At 37.1% G+C, this 17,304-nt stretch overlaps 1 pseudogene across 1 annotated transcript in view; it reads left to right on the top strand.

Moving 5' to 3' along the window:
- The window catches only part of LOC308316228 (non-structural maintenance of chromosomes element 3 homolog), a 71,757-nt pseudogene extending 54,849 nt beyond the window's left edge, over window positions 1–16,908 (top strand). Inside the window, exon 7 of the transcript in view lies at window positions 16,810–16,908. The product of the transcript in view is annotated as a non-structural maintenance of chromosomes element 3 homolog (transcript). The remainder of the gene's footprint in view (window positions 1–16,809) is intronic.
- Window positions 16,909–17,304: the final 396 nt, after the last annotated feature.

Below are 17,304 nucleotides of genomic sequence, written 5' to 3'. Positions count from 1 at the left end.
AAAAAGTTAGCCTCGTTTCTCATCATTTTGGACCATGGGCTATAGCCCATATCGTACGGCATACTATAGCGCGCCGTTTTTCATCATTTTTGAAGATTTGAAAAAAATGACAAAATGACAAAAACGAAAGGTTATAGCCCATGTTTTTTGAAATTTTGAAAAAAAAAGTTAGCCTCGTTTCTCATCATTTTGGACCATGGGCTATAGCCCATATCGTACGGCATTCTATAGCGCGCCGTTTTTCATCATTTTTAAAGATTTGAAAAAATTACGAAATGACAAAAACGAAAGGTTATAGCCCATGTTTTTAGAAATTTTGAAAAAAAAAGTTAGCCTCGTTTCTCATCATTTTGGACCATGGGCTATAGCCCATATCGTACGGCATACTATAGCGCGCCGTTTTTCATCATTTTTGAAGATTTGAAAAAAATGACGAAATGACAAAAACGAAAGGTTATAGCCCATGTTTTTTGAAATTTTGAAAAAAAAAGTTAGCCTCGTTTCTCATCATTTTGGACCATGGGCTATAGCCCATATCGTACGGCATACTATAGCGCGCCGTTTTCATCATTTTTGAAGATTTAAAAAAAATGACAAATTGACAAAAACGAAAGGTTATAGCCCATGTTTTTTGAAATTTTGAAAAAAAAAGTTAGCCTCGTTTCTCATCATTTTGGACCATGGGCTATAGCCCATATCGTACGGCATACTATAGCGCGCCGTTTTTCATCATTTTTGAAGATTTGAAAAAAATGACGAAATGACAAAAACGAAAGGTTATAGCCCATGTTTTTTGAAATTTTGAAAAAAAAAGTTAGCCTCGTTTCTCATCATTTTGGACCATGGGCTATAGCCCATATCGTACGGCATACTATAGCGCGCCGTTTTTCATCATTTTTGAAGATTTGAAAAAAATGACGAAATGACAAAAACGAAAGGTTATAGCCCATGTTTTTTGAAATTTTGAAAAAAAAAGTTAGCCTCGTTTCTCATCATTTTGGACCATGGGCTATAGCCCATATCGTACGGCATACTATAGCGCGCCGTTTTTCATCATTTTTGAAGATTTGAAAAAATGACGAAATGACAAAAACGAAAGGTTATAGCCCATGTTTTTTGAAATTTTGAAAAAAAAAGTTAGCCTCGTTTCTCATCATTTTGGACCATGGGCTATAGCCCATATCGTACGGCATACTATAGCGCGCCGTTTTTCATCATTTTTGAAGATTTGAAAAAAATGACAAAATGACAAAAACGAAAGGTTATAGCCCATGTTTTTTGAAATTTTGAAAAAAAAAGTTAGCCTCGTTTCTCATCATTTTGGACCATGGGCTATAGCCCATATCGTACGGCATACTATAGCGCGCCGTTTTTCATCATTTTTGAAGATTTGAAAAAAATGACAAAATGACAAAACGAAAGGTTATAGCCCATGTTTTTTGAAATTTTGAAAAAAAAAGTTAGCCTCGTTTCTCATCATTTTGGACCATGGGCTATAGCCCATATCGTACGGCATTCTATAGCGCGCCGTTTTTCATAATTTTTAAAGATTTGAAAAAAATTACGAAATGACAAAAACGAAAGGTTATAGCCCATGTTTTTTGAAATTTTGAAAAAAAAAGTTAGCCTCGTTTCTCATCATTTTGGACCATGGGCTATAGCCCATATCGTACGGCATTCTATAGCGCGCAGTTTTTCATCATTTTTAAAGATTTGAAAAAAATTACGAAATGACAAAAACGAAAGGTTATATCCCATGTTTTTTGAAATTTTGAAAAAAAAAGTTAGCCTCGTTTCTCATCATTTTGGACCATGGGCTATAGCCCATATCGTACGGCATACTATAGCGCGCCGTTTTTCATCATTTTTGAAGATTTAAAAAAAATGACGAAATGACAAAAACGAAAGGTTATAGCCCATGTTTTTTGAAATTTTGAAAAAAAAAGTTAGCCTCGTTTCTCATCATTTTGGACCATGGGCTATAGCCCATATCGTACGGCATACTATAGCGCGCCGTTTTTCATCATTTTTGAAGATTTGAAAAAAATGACAAAATGAAAAAAAAGAAAGGTTATAGCCCATGTTTTTTGAAATTTTGAAAAAAAAAGTTAGCCTCGTTTCTCATCATTTTGGACCATGGGCTATAGCCCATATCGTACGGCATTCTATAGCGCACCGTTTTTCATCATTTTTAAAGATTTGAAAAAAATTACGAAATGACAAAAACGAAAGGTTATAGCCCATGTTTTTTGAAATTTTGAAAAAAAAAGTTAGCCTCGTTTCTCATCATTTTGGACCATGGGCTATAGCCCATATCGTACGGCATACTATAGCGCGCCGTTTTTCATAATTTTTGAAGATTTGAAAAAAATGACGAAATGACAAAAACGAAAGGTTATAGCCCATGTTTTTTGAAATTTAAAAAAAAAAAGTTAGCCTCGTTTCTCATCATTTTGGACCATGGGCTATAGCCCATATCGTACGGCATACTATAGCGCGCCGTTTTTCATCATTTTTGAAGATTTGAAAAAAATGACGAAATGACAAAAACGAAAGGTTATAGCCCATGTTTTTTGAAATTTTGAAAAAAAAGGTTAGCCTCGTTTCTCATCATTTTGGACCATGGGCTATAGCCCATATCGTACGGCATTCTATAGCGCGCCGTTTTTCGTCATTTTTAAAGATTTGAAAAAAATGACGAAATGACAAAAACGAAAGGTTATAGCCCATGTTTTTTGAAATTTTGAAAAAAAAAGTTAGCCTCGTTTCTCATCATTTTGGACCATGGGCTATAGCCCATATCGTACGGCATTCTATAGCGCGCCGTTTTTCGTCATTTTTAAAGATTTGAAAAAAATGACGAAATGACAAAAACGAAAGGTTATAGCCCATGTTTTTTGAAATTTTGAAAAAAAAAGTTAGCCTCGTTTCTCATCATTTTGGACCATGGGCTATAGCCCATATCGTACGGCATACTATAGCGCGCCGTTTTTCATCATTTTTAAAGATTTGAAAAAAATTACGAAATGACAAAAACGAAAGGTTATAGCCCATGTTTTTTGAAATTTTGAAAAAAAAAAGTTAGCCTCGTTTCTCATCATTTTGGACCATGGGCTATAGCCCATATCGTACGGCATACTATAGCGCGCCGTTTTCATCATTTTTGAAGATTTGAAAAAAATTACGAAATGACAAAAACGAAAGGTTATAGCCCATGTTTTTTGAAATTTTGAAAAAAAAAGTTAGCCTCGTTTCTCATCATTTTGGACCATGGGCTATAGCCCATATCGTACGGCATACTATAGCGCGCCGTTTTTCATCATTTTTGAAGATTTGAAAAAAATGACGAAATGACAAAAACGAAAGGTTATAGCCCATGTTTTTTGAAATTTTGAAAAAAAAAGTTAGCCTCGTTTCTCATCATTTTGGACCATGGGCTATAGCCCATATCGTACGGCATACTATAGCGCGCCGTTTTTCATCATTTTTGAAGATTTGAAAAAAATGACGAAATGACAAAAACGAAAGGTTATAGCCCATGTTTTTTGAAATTTTGAAAAAAAAAGTTAGCCTCGTTTCTCATCATTTTGGACCATGGGCTATAGCCCATATCGTACGGCATACTATAGCGCGCCGTTTTTCATCATTTTTGAAGATTTGAAAAAATGACGAAATGACAAAAACGAAAGGTTATAGCCCATGTTTTTTGAAATTTTGAAAAAAAAAGTTAGCCTCGTTTCTCATCATTTTGGACCATGGGCTATAGCCCATATCGTACGGCATACTATAGCGCGCCGTTTTCATCATTTTTGAAGATTTGAAAAAAATTACGAAATGACAAAAACGAAAGGTTATAGCCCATGTTTTTTGAAATTTTGAAAAAAAAAGTTAGCCTCGTTTCTCATCATTTTGGACCATGGGCTATAGCCCATATCGTACGGCATACTATAGCGCGCCGTTTTTCATCATTTTTGAAGATTTGAAAAAAATGACGAAATGACAAAAACGAAAGGTTATAGCCCATGTTTTTTGAAATTTTGAAAAAAAAAGTTAGCCTCGTTTCTCATCATTTTGGACCATGGGCTATAGCCCATATCGTACGGCATACTATAGCGCGCCGTTTTTCATCATTTTTGAAGATTTGAAAAAAATGACGAAATGACAAAAACGAAAGGTTATAGCCCATGTTTTTAGAAATTTTGAAAAAAAAAGTTAGCCTTGTTTCTCATCATTTTGGACCATGGGCTATAGCCCATATCGTACGGCATACTATAGCGCGCCGTTTTTCATCATTTTTGAAGATTTGAAAAAATGACGAAATGACAAAAACGAAAGGTTATAGCCCATGTTTTTTGAAATTTTGAAAAAAAAAGTTAGCCTCGTTTCTCATCATTTTGGACCATGGGCTATAGCCCATATCGTACGGCATACTATAGCGCGCCGTTTTTCATCATTTTTGAAGATTTGAAAAAAATTACGAAATGACAAAAACGAAAGGTTATAGCCCATGTTTTTTGAAATTTTGAAAAAAAAAGTTAGCCTCGTTTCTCATCATTTTGGACCATGGGCTATAGCCCATATCGTACGGCATACTATAGCGCGCCGTTTTTCATCATTTTTGAAGATTTGAAAAAAATGACGAAATGACAAAAACGAAAGGTTATAGCCCATGTTTTTTGAAATTTTGAAAAAAAAAGTTAGCCTCGTTTCTCATCATTTTGGACCATGGGCTATAGCCCATATCGTACGGCATTCTATAGCGCGCCGTTTTTCATCATTTTTAAAGATTTGAAAAAAATTACGAAATGACAAAAACGAAAGGTTATAGCCCATGTTTTTTGAAATTTTGAAAAAAAAAGTTAGCCTCGTTTCTCATCATTTTGGACCATGGGCTATAGCCCATATCGTACGGCATACTATAGCGCGCCGTTTTTCATCATTTTTGAAGATTTGAAAAAAATTACGAAATGACAAAAACGAAAGGTTATAGCCCATGTTTTTTGAAATTTTGAAAAAAAAAGTTAGCCTCGTTTCTCATCATTTTGGACCATGGGCTATAGCCCATATCGTACGGCATACTATAGCGCGCCGTTTTTCATCATTTTTGAAGATTTGAAAAAAATGACGAAATGACAAAAACGAAAGGTTATAGCCCATGTTTTTTGAAATTTTGAAAAAAAAAGTTAGCCTCGTTTCTCATCATTTTGGACCATGGGCTATAGCCCATATCGTACGGCATTCTATAGCGCGCCGTTTTTCATCATTTTTAAAGATTTGAAAAAAATTACGAAATGACAAAAACGAAAGGTTATAGCCCATGTTTTTTGAAATTTTGAAAAAAAAAGTTAGCCTCGTTTCTCATCATTTTGGACCATGGGCTATAGCCCATATCGTACGGCATTCTATAGCGCGCCGTTTTTCATCATTTTTAAAGATTTGAAAAAAATTACGAAATGACAAAAACGAAAGGTTATAGCCCATGTTTTTTGAAATTTTGAAAAAAAAAGTTAGCCTCGTTTCTCATCATTTTGGACCATGGGCTATAGCCCATATCGTACGGCATACTATAGCGCGCCGTTTTTCATAATTTTTGAAGATTTGAAAAAAATGACGAAATGACAAAAACGAAAGGTTATAGCCCATGTTTTTTGAAATAAAAAAAAAAAAAGTTAGCCTCGTTTCTCATCATTTTGGACCATGGGCTATAGCCCATATCGTACGGCATACTATAGCGCGCCGTTTTTCATCATTTTTGAAGATTTGAAAAAAATGACGAAATGACAAAAACGAAAGGTTATAGCCCATGTTTTTTGAAATTTTGAAAAAAAAAGTTAGCCTCGTTTCTCATCATTTTGGACCATGGGCTATAGCCCATATCGTACGGCATTCTATAGCGCGCCGTTTTTCGTCATTTTTAAAGATTTGAAAAAAATGACGAAATGACAAAAACGAAAGGTTATAGCCCATGTTTTTTGAAATTTTGAAAAAAAAAGTTAGCCTCGTTTCTCATCATTTTGGACCATGGGCTATAGCCCATATCTTACGGCATACTATAGCGCGCCGTTTTTCATCATTTTTGAAGATTTGAAAAAAATGACAAAATGACAAAAACGAAAGGTTATAGCCCATGTTTTTTGAAATTTTGAAAAAAAAAGTTAGCCTCGTTTCTCATCATTTTGGACCATGGGCTATAGCCCATATCGTACGGCATTCTATAGCGCGCCGTTTTTTCATCATTTTTGAAGATTTGAAAAAAATGACGAAATGACAAAAACGAAAGGTTATAGCCCATGTTTTTTGAAATTTTGAAAAAAAAAGTTAGCCTCGTTTCTCATCATTTTGGACCATGGGCTATAGCCCATATCGTACGGCATACTATAGCGCGCCGTTTTTCATCATTTTTGAAGATTTTAAAAAAATGACGAAATGACAAAAACGAAAGGTTATAGCCCATGTTTTTTGAAATTTTGAAAAAAAAAGTTAGCCTCGTTTCTCATCATTTTGGACCATGGGCTATAGCCCATATCGTACGGCATACTATAGCGCGCCGTTTTTCATCATTTTTGAAGATTTGAAAAAAATGACGAAATGACAAAAACGAAAGGTTATAGCCCATGTTTTTTGAAATTTTGAAAAAAAAAGTTAGCCCCGTTTCTCATCATTTTGGACCATGGGCTATAGCCCATATCGTACGGCATTCTATAGCGCGCCGTTTTTCATCATTTTTAAAGATTTGAAAAAAATTACGAAATGACAAAAACGAAAGGTTATAGCCCATGTTTTTTGAAATTTTGAAAAAAAAAGTTAGCCTCGTTTCTCATCATTTTGGACCATGGGCTATAGCCCATATCGTACGGCATACTATAGCGCGCCGTTTTTCATCATTTTTAAAGATTTGAAAAAAATGACGAAATGACAAAAACGAAAGGTTATAGCCCATGTTTTTTGAAATTTTGAAAAAAAAAGTTAGCCTCGTTTCTCATCATTTTGGACCATGGGCTATAGCCCATATCGTACGGCATACTATAGCGCGCCGTTTTTCATCATTTTTGAAGATTTGAAAAAATGACGAAATGACAAAAACGAAAGGTTATAGCCCATGTTTTTTGAAATTTTGAAAAAAAAAGTTAGCCTCGTTTCTCATCATTTTGGACCATGGGCTATAGCCCATATCGTACGGCATACTATAGCGCGCCGTTTTTCATCATTTTTGAAGATTTGAAAAAAATTACGAAATGACAAAAACGATGGGTTATAGCCCATGTTTTTTGAAATTTTGAAAAAAAAAGTTAGCCTCGTTTCTCATCATTTTGGACCGTGGGCTATAGCCCATATCGTACGGCATACTATAGCGCGCAGTTTTTCATCATTTTTGAAGATTTGAAAAAAATGACGAAATGACAAAAACGATGGGTTATAGCCCATGTTTTTTGAAATTTTGAAAAAAAAAGTTAGCCTCGTTTCTCATCATTTTGGACCGTGGGCTATAGCCCATATCGTACGGCATACTATAGCGCGCCGTTTTTCATCATTTTTGAGGATTTTAAAAAAATGACGAAATGACAAAAACGATGGGTTATAGCCCATGTTTTTTGAAATTTTGAAAAAAAAAGTTAGCCTTTTTTCTCATCATTTTGGACCGTGGGCTATAGCCCATATCGTACGGCATACTATTGCGCGCCGTTTTTCATCATTTTTGAGGATTTTAAAAAAATGACGAAATGACAAAAACGATGGGTTATAGCCCATGTTTTTTGAAATTTTGAAAAAAAAAGTTAGCCTCGTTTCTCATCATTTTGGACCGTGGGCTATAGCCCATATCGTACGGCATACTATAGCGCGCCGTTTTTCATCATTTTTGAGGATTTGAAAAAAATTACGAAATGACAAAAACGATGGGTTTTAGCCCATGTTTTTTGAAATTTTGAAAAAAAAAGTTAGCCTCGTTTCTCATCATTTTGGACCGTGGGCTATAGCCCATATCGTACGGCATACTATAGCGCGCCGTTTTTCATCATTTTTGAGGATTTGAAAAAAATTACGAAATGACAAAAACGATGGGTTATAGCCCATGTTTTTTGAAATTTTGAAAAAAAAAGTTAGCCTCGTTTCTCATCATTTTGGACCGTGGGCTATAGCCCATATCGTACGGCATACTATAGCGCGCAGTTTTTCATCATTTTTGAAGATTTGAAAAAAATGACGAAATGACAAAAACGATGGGTTATAGCCCATGTTTTTTGAAATTTTGAAAAAAAAAGTTAGCCTCGTTTCTCATCATTTTGGACCGTGGGCTATAGCCCATATCGTACGGCATACTATAGCGCGCCGTTTTTCATCATTTTTGAGGATTTGAAAAAAATTACGAAATGACAAAAACGATGGGTTATAGCCCATGTTTTTTGAAATTTTGAAAAAAAAAGTTAGCCTCGTTTCTCATCATTTTGGACCGTGGGCTATAGCCCATATCGTACGGCATACTATAGCGCGCCGTTTTTCATCATTTTTGAGGATTTGAATTTTTTTTCGAAATGACAAAAACGATGGGTTATAGCCCATGTTTTTTGAAATTTTGAAAAAAAAAGTTAGCCTCGTTTCTCATCATTTTGGACCGTGGGCTATAGCCCATATCGTACGGCATACTATAGCGCGCCGTTTTTCATCATTTTTGAGGATTTGAAAAAAATTACGAAATGACAAAAACGATGGGTTATAGCCCATGTTTTTTGAAATTTTGAAAAAAAAAGTTAGCCTCGTTTCTCATCATTTTGGACCGTGGGCTATAGCCCATATCGTACGGCATACTATAGCGCGCCGTTTTTCATCATTTTTGAGGATTTGAAAAAAATGACGAAATGACAAAAACGATGGGTTATAGCCCATGTTTTTTGAAATTTTGAAAAAATAAGTTAGCCTTGTTTCTCATCATTTTGGACCGTGGGCTATAGCCCATATCGTACGGCATACTATAGCGCGCAGTTTTTCATCATTTTTGAAGATTTGAAAAAAATGACGAAATGACAAAAACGATGGGTTATAGCCCATGTTTTTTGAAATTTTGAAAAAAAAAGTTAGCCTCGTTTCTCATCATTTTGGACCGTGGGCTATAGCCCATATCGTACGGCATACTATAGCGCGCCGTTTTTCATCATTTTTGAGGATTTGAAAAAAATTACGAAATGACAAAAACGATGGGTTATAGCCCATGTTTTTTGATACTGTAATTCTCACATTCAGTCTTTGCCTGTAATGGAGAGCTACAGTATACATGTATATTTTGTGGACAAGACCTTCAATGATCTGTGAAAAGTCTATCCGTTAAGACCGTTAATTAACAGGATCTTCAATGATCGATCTGTGAACATGGCATAATTGTCTTTTTGAGTGGTGCAACCACTCCTACAACCAGCAATGTCCGTGTAGACCTATGTGTTCACCTATGTATGTGTTCACCTATGTATGCATGTGTTAATGAGCACCAGTAGGGGCGCTGTTGTGCCATGCAGCGAGACAGAGACAGAGACAGAGACAGACAGACAGAGAGACACACACACAGACAGAGAGAGAGAGAGACAGAGCGAGAGAGAGAGAGAGGAGAGTTGCACCACTCTGTTCACACAGGTGTGATTTTTAACAGTAGTATAGTGCATTTGGTTTTATTTGCCATAGTATAGCATGTGAGCGTGTAAATTGGCCATTTTCACATGCCCAGGAAGTAGGGTTAATTTGGTTCAGTTTCACATTACAGACCACCTGTGTGTATCAGTCACTCATCACTTTCTCCCGTCACTTCTACCCTGATATCTGGTCTGGAAAAGACAACCTGTGACCATGAGTCATTTTCCTGCCGAGCATCAGCAGCGACATCATAATGGCATTCGGAGATTAGAAAAGGGCTCCTCATGACCTTGTGGCTCGTTTTGTAATCTTCTTTGTGGAAATTACATTCTCACTTTATGAATATATTGTAATTAGGCATATGTATTTGAGCAGTTCAGTAAAGATACTTTTTGCCTAATCTCTCATTTATATGCAAAGGAGTACCGGTTAAAGAGCTTAGATTTTCTTCAGTCTTAATGCTTACTAACCCCCAATCAAGTTTTGCCCCCATCACACACACTATTGGCATGAGAAAACATACATACATGCAAATATACTGTAAAATTGCGATGTATGCATGTGCACGTTTGTAATTGTATATCTAATCACACTTAGTTATCTTATCACTCTGTGTATCTATCTAAAATGACGCTAAAGCATTTTTCTGCATGTGCACATGCCACACAGTGCAACAGTTTGTTTCTGATTTTGTCTTTTGATTTGTGATCCATGTCCATTATACCATGATGCATTAAGCCCCTTATTCTCTGGGTGATTAGGTGGAGTGGGAGCGGCCAACTTGGGTTTGATGAATTTAGAATTATATCTTCACATAGTCACATATTTTTAACCAATAACTGGTTGAATACAAAATAAGTATTAAACTGCTTCAGTTTAACCATTATAACATAAAATACCTATTATTAATCATGAACTAAAAATAAATTTAAACATGTGGAATGCACCTTTAAAATGCATTTGCACCATAAGGAGTAATTGTAACATTTCCCATTTGAAAGGGCATCCTATAACTCAAACCCCATTTTTGTGCAGTTAGTACAATAATATATTTCCCAGCACACTAGTAAGTTACAACATTTCAACAGCCACAGATATCTCACCGAATCACATCTAATGTTCCAGTACTGAGCGACGTCAGGAATCAAGTCTCACAACAGGGATTTGGTCACATATCTTTTCGCGAAAACCCGACGGTTCAGCCAGAACTGGCATTTTTGGTGGAAGGAGAAGAGAAAAATAAGGGACCAAGAGTCCATTTCGTCTTGGTCCCTAAATGGACTTGTAACCCAACTGTAGGGAGTACAAACACAGCAAAGAACCTGGGGGTTATCATCTATGAAAATGAACACTGTAAATACAACAAATTGAGGGCACCGCAGGGAGTTGAACCCCATTCTGGTAAACCAGTAGTACCACACCAGTGCCTTAGTTGGTTTTGTTGTAATTTACATGTCCAAAAGCAATCATTCATAACAATTTGATTCATAACAGACTATAAATGATAGCCATGATTATGTCTTTATACAATTGAACGAGAGAAGAAGAAGACTCACTCCACAAATACCTTAAAGAAAACTCCTGACATAAACTAAGAACATCTTTATTTTTCCGTGCTCATAAAGTGCTCCAAAGTGCTAAAAGTGAAAAGTGCAGCAGAAAACCTTTGGGTCATAGGACCATCATCAATGCCTCGCCTACTGACCGGCATGAATGAAGTTTTAGCTGCAAATGGCAGCATAAATAAATCACATCAATACACACCACATAATGTGATGTGTATTGACACGATGAAGCTTCACTCGCACATTATAAAAGACATACATCACATCAATCCACATCACATACCTAACCCTACCCTAACCCTATGTGATGTGGGGATGACGTGATGAAGCCTTACTCACCAATGTGAAATGATACGAGACATAAACACACATCACATACCGGGCCTGTGTGCATATGTGATGTGGGCTTAGATGAAGCTTTACTCAAAATTAGATCTGATAATATAGCACCAACAATGGTCTTATGACTCCTAGAGGTTTGCTGCTGGACTTCTCACTTGAAGCGCTTTATGAACATGAACAAAACAAAAAGATTCTTGGTCTCTGCCCAAGCAGTTGGCCTTAGGTTTTCGTGGTGCAAGATGTTCTAGCCAGTTGTCCCTGGTCTTCTACATTTTTATTTTAAAATTGATATTTAGTGTTTTCAAAATAATTGCCTACATTTAAAAATATATATATTACAATTTATGCCATTTGTGGACGATTGACATAAATTATACGAGGTGCAAATTATGCAATGGCAGCAGCATTCTTTGGACCCCAGTATTTGTCAGCAACACTATGAACATGAGAAAACACTACAAATGACATTAGAACACAACAGCAATGAACAAAATTCGTATGGCGTGCGACGACACAGACGAGCTATCCGCAATTACTGTGAAAATAAATCACAAAAATATCACATAAATGCACATCACATACAGGGTGTGTTCATATCTGATGTGAACTGACGTGATAGCGCTTTACCGGCAAATGACTCAACGCAAATGACGTGAAACGACATACAGCTCCAATCAAATGATTAGAAACTGTACGCGAGACACGACCCGACACACGCACCACATACACTAGTGAAGAACTAGTGATAGGAAAGATCATAGGAAAGAAAGAAATTACTTTAAAATATGAAGCAAAATGCGATTAAAAACTCTGAGACCAGAAAAACCAATACGTTTATTAAAGCAAAGAATAGAAGAGGAGATGAAAGGTCGGGTAGAAACCGTGCACGTCCAAAACAGTTACTTTTCTGGACCAAAAAATATATAATCTGTGATACGATGATATTTATTATTAATATAATAATCTGTGTTCCAATGTTTAGTCACAAACTCTAGTTTATACTTAAATGGTTCGATACATACTACAAAAATAGGTTATATTCAATAATGGATGATCTTTGCATCCTGAGCTTGTAGATCAGCCATTTGCTACTTTAGTGTGCGACACTGTAGCATGACCAAGTAAATAAATTAAATTATAAAACTATGGAGATAAGGTTTCTGCCCGACAGCCAAAGATAATAAACTACGCCCACTTACCTTAAATATCAGCACTAAACAAAACACACTAACGAAGGAAGAAAATCTGCCATAATTTTCTTCCTGTTAGTGTGGACAGATCTACAGCATAGAAGGCTGTAAACAGTGTTAAGCAGGCTACATGCTACCATAATGATACCGGACATAAGTCACATCACATTTGTACACAGTCCACTAGTGAAGAACTAGGGCGATAGATAGGCAAGGAGAAAGAAATAAAAGTGTTATTTTTTTCCTGAGACAACCAAAACAAATAACTTTATTAAAAGCAAAGAAGAGAAAGGAGACACTAGAACAGAACATACATATGTGATGTGACGTGAAAGCTTTACCCGTAAATTATGTTAAACGATAAATAAATCACATGCCTACACAAACATCACATAGCCCATAGTGGCATGTGATGTAGAGTGGCATTATACACAAATGATGTGAAACGATACACGGTGCAAATGACAACCTACGGGTAGCCTACGGTAGCATGTAGCCCACTTACACAAGCAGCAGAAATCAAAAGGTTAATTACCAACCTCCACTGCTAACAGCACCCAGCAGCGGCAACAGCATAGAGTTTGTACCTTCAATACAGACGTCGCCTTGTCAGCTTCAAGTTCTGAAATGACAGGGAAAATAGGAAACATTAGTTGTCGGCCTACAGGATGACATTTTGGAAGTCATAACAGTCAGTCTTTTTACTGTATTAACAACAGTCACTGACAGGGCTGTGCCAGCTTATTTTAATTATGTTTGGGAGACAAGAAACACTTTCCTGGGTTTTTTATGTGTGGGTTGTTTTTAGATATGTACGGTAGCATTTCAAAAGTGTCCATGGGCTCCATGATGTCATGGACACTGGGCTCACTTCCTTCCTGGACTACATGTTGTCTCAGTAAGACAGCCCTCCCCCCTATCCACAAGGATCAGTGTACCAAAGCATTATGGGAATTGTAGTCTGGGTAGGAAGTGTCCATGACATCATGGACACTTTGAAATACTAAAGACGCATTAAAAACCTCAGTAAAGTGTTGATCTCCCAAAAATAATTAAAATAAGATTTGGTTGCAAAAGGGGTATAAAAGTAATAAAATGCATATAATTAGTCATATCTGCCTCGTGTAACTTTTTTTTATGAAACCTAAAAGCCATAAAGAAATGTAAATTTTATATTCATGTGTTAATCACAATCATATGTTGACCATTCCTTGTCATACATAACATGTAATGTGACACAGCCCTAGTTTCTACTACAGCCACATGCAATCACGGTACGTACCGTGGTGGGGCTTCCGTCGCTCGGTTGAAATAGCCGGTATTAATAGAGCCGCGAAGGTTGTATGGCACAATACGTCCCGATCGTCACCGTTCGCCTCGTAATCTCAGGAAGAGCGTTCGTTGACACCGTTAGAAGTTTCAGCTCAACCGAGTAGACACTCCATTAGCAATACCAGCCATCTCCTGATGACCCCATCCAAGGTCACACATGACACCAAGGTCACATGATGAACCTGTAAGACACATAAAGAAAACAACAACATTACACTTTATCCAGATTTCATACATTGTAAAATTCATATAATAAAGGGATATTTCACTTTATCCTCTACTGAGGCCTTTTGAAAATAACAGATCTAAAAGCTCACAATGTGTCACATCAAAAAGCACTGTGAGCTTGTAGATCAGCCAAAATATGGCTGTAGTGGTAAATGAGCAATGTAGGCTAGTACGTTTAGTAATAATACAAATCTACAAAGTAACTAGTAGTTAAACGTTTCCAAATAGAGTATATTTCTACATTTTCTACACTATACTAAAGGTAATGATTTAATTCCCACCACTGTTGGGAACCACGGTTTGTTTATTTGTGATTGTTCCTTCTCTAAGGCCTCGATCATACCTAAAAACACCCCTTCACCCCTCTTGTGTCTGTTTGATGGCCACCTCAATGCTTTTCACATGGTTTGAGCAAACATTTGTTTGATGGCTGTGTCTGTCCCCCTCCCCTCCAGCAAACAAATGTTTGGTCAAACCATGTGACTTCCATTGGAAAAGCATTGAGGCGGCCATTAAACACAGACGAGACAAATGTTTCACACAAACGTATGTTCTGTGCTCTGCCTGTGTTTGATGGCCGCCTCAATGCTTTTCCAATGAGAGTCACATGGTTTGATCAAACATTTGTGTTTCATGGAGGAGAGGGGGTTCAGAACACGGCTATCAAACACAAATGTTTGGTCAAACCATGTGCCTCCCATTGGAAATGCATTGGGGCGGCCATTAAACAGACAAGACAAATGTTTTCTTTTGTGAGATAGAGGCCCAAGGCCTCATTAACACAAACATGTTCTGTGCTTTGCCTGTGTTTGGCCGCCTCAATGCCTTTCCAATGGGAGGCACATGGTTTGACCAAACATTTGTGTTTGATGGAGGGGGGCAAACAAACACAAGTGTTTGGACAAACCATGTGCCTCCCATTGGAAAAGCATTGAGGTGGCCAGCAAACACAGGCAGGGCAAAAGAACATGTTTGTATGAAAAAGGACAAACATTCCTGACATTGTCCATTTAGTGTCACAATAAAGTCCTATAAATCCTCTAATGTCTATACAACAGTGTTCAATTCTCTAATGTTTATACAACAGTGTTCAAGGATAAAACCGTGTTTCTCAAACAAACGCTCCTTACCTTGGAACAAACTGCATGCAGTCAGTGAACCAGCCTGGCTCAGTGGCTCCCAAACCAAACTGCATTCTGGGAAACAACATGGCCACTCCTATTTAAATCCAAAGCCACGCCCACTGGATCCGGTCACCTGTTCAACTAGTCCGTCCGTCATTGGTCCGTTGGTCAGAGTGATAAGTGATTGGATCATCCACTGTTGATCATCACAGCTGTGTGCACCACACACACACACACTGTGGTAGTCTATTAATAGTTGTGGAGAGGGATGTAGATGGAAAGTCTAGAGATATAGGAGTCATTTTAATTAACATTATCCTATGGAATATGCAATGAAATGTTGGTATAGCGAAGAGGGATAAGGTAACTGATATACTTCCAGTAATAAAACAATCTAATGGCCCATAATAGCCTTATATGTAACCTGGCAAATAGGGCACAGGACACAGACATATATTGGGGTTCTTTATTTCCCAAGAAGTTGGTGTTGGTGTATCTTATTTGTGTAAAGAATGCCACAGTTTGGCAAATATGGCATGCAAGCCTGTAACATAAAATAAACCTAAACTAAATACGGTAGTGGCTCTATCACAAACAGTGTGAACTGTGAGGAACGGCCAACTCACACACTGAGCAAACACTGGTCCCCCAAGCTTCACCCCTTTCCAAGACAGTACAAAGACACAGAAACTCAACCAAGTTGAGTTACTATAGTTCAGCTTTCACCTCTTGTTTACAATCATGAAGATCTTCTCAAAGAAACCCCACAAACACAGGTTGCTTCTTATTATTCAAGACGTTTTTCAGTGTAACCCTTGACCCCCAGAACATGGCACTCCTAAAGTGACAGTGCCACCTGGTGGATTTACATAGAACTACAGGCATATATGCCACTGGGCTACATATAGATCAATCTGTACCAGCTGGACAGGGCCGGCTGATCCAAGATACAATATGAGTATATGACAGAAAATATTTACAGACTCAATAAAAACAAATCATACTGTATGTCCATATATCTAGTGATAGATGAAAAATAACCCAAAAATGGTGAAGATGTGTCGCAAACTTTGGAATATAATTATATATTCTTTCAGAGCGAACGTTTTCAACTCAAATCTTTTCAGATGGGGGTCGGCGGCCAAATACAGAAAACTCTGGGGCTCCTTGACATGAAATAGTTTGAGAACCACTTATTATAGAAACATGGGGTTTTTCAGAAAACTCTCATGATTTAGAAGACATTTGTAGAATCGTCCTCAGGTCTAAATGGCATAAACTACCTAGAACTATAGAGGAATACTGTAAATACTTTAGAGAAAATGCTTTCAGCCATTCGGAAAATTAAGCTCCGAACCAGTTAATTCACTCCCCAACATGTTCAATTGATTTTGCACATCAACTTCAAAGGGACAGAAATCAGCCTCGTTGGGGCATCGCGAGGAAGGCAGCGGCGTCTCTCGGCTGGTTGACTCTGCAGACCTGATCAGATTCCAACCTCCTGTATAGTTACGGAATCCCTGGAACCAAAACATTGTATTCATTTAATATGGTGGCTACATGAGAGACATCAGGCAAGCAAAGTAAAAAATTATTAAAATCATTTTTTTACCCATTTTGGGTGGGAACCCCTTTTGGTGTTTTAAACATTATGTTATAATTTACCTTTTGAAAAATAACAGATCTACAAGCTCATAGCGTGCCACCGAGTGGCACGCTATGAACTTGTAGGTCTGCTATTTTTGAAAAATCGTGAAAATGTGCCTGAAACATGTTCCTGAAACAACATTTTCAGATGGGGGTCGGTGGCCAAACACAGATAATTCTTGGGGTCCTTGACATGAAATATTGAGCACCACTGATACAGAAACATAGGTAGGCCTAATTCAGAAAAAGAAAAAGGGT

This window comes from Protomyctophum bolini (genome assembly GCF_963924005.1).
Source record: "Protomyctophum bolini genome assembly, chromosome: 5".
Classification (NCBI taxonomy): domain Eukaryota; kingdom Metazoa; phylum Chordata; class Actinopteri; order Myctophiformes; family Myctophidae; genus Protomyctophum; species Protomyctophum bolini.
Note: the sequence above shows the minus strand (reverse complement) of the source record. Positions and strands in the feature narration are given on the sequence as shown.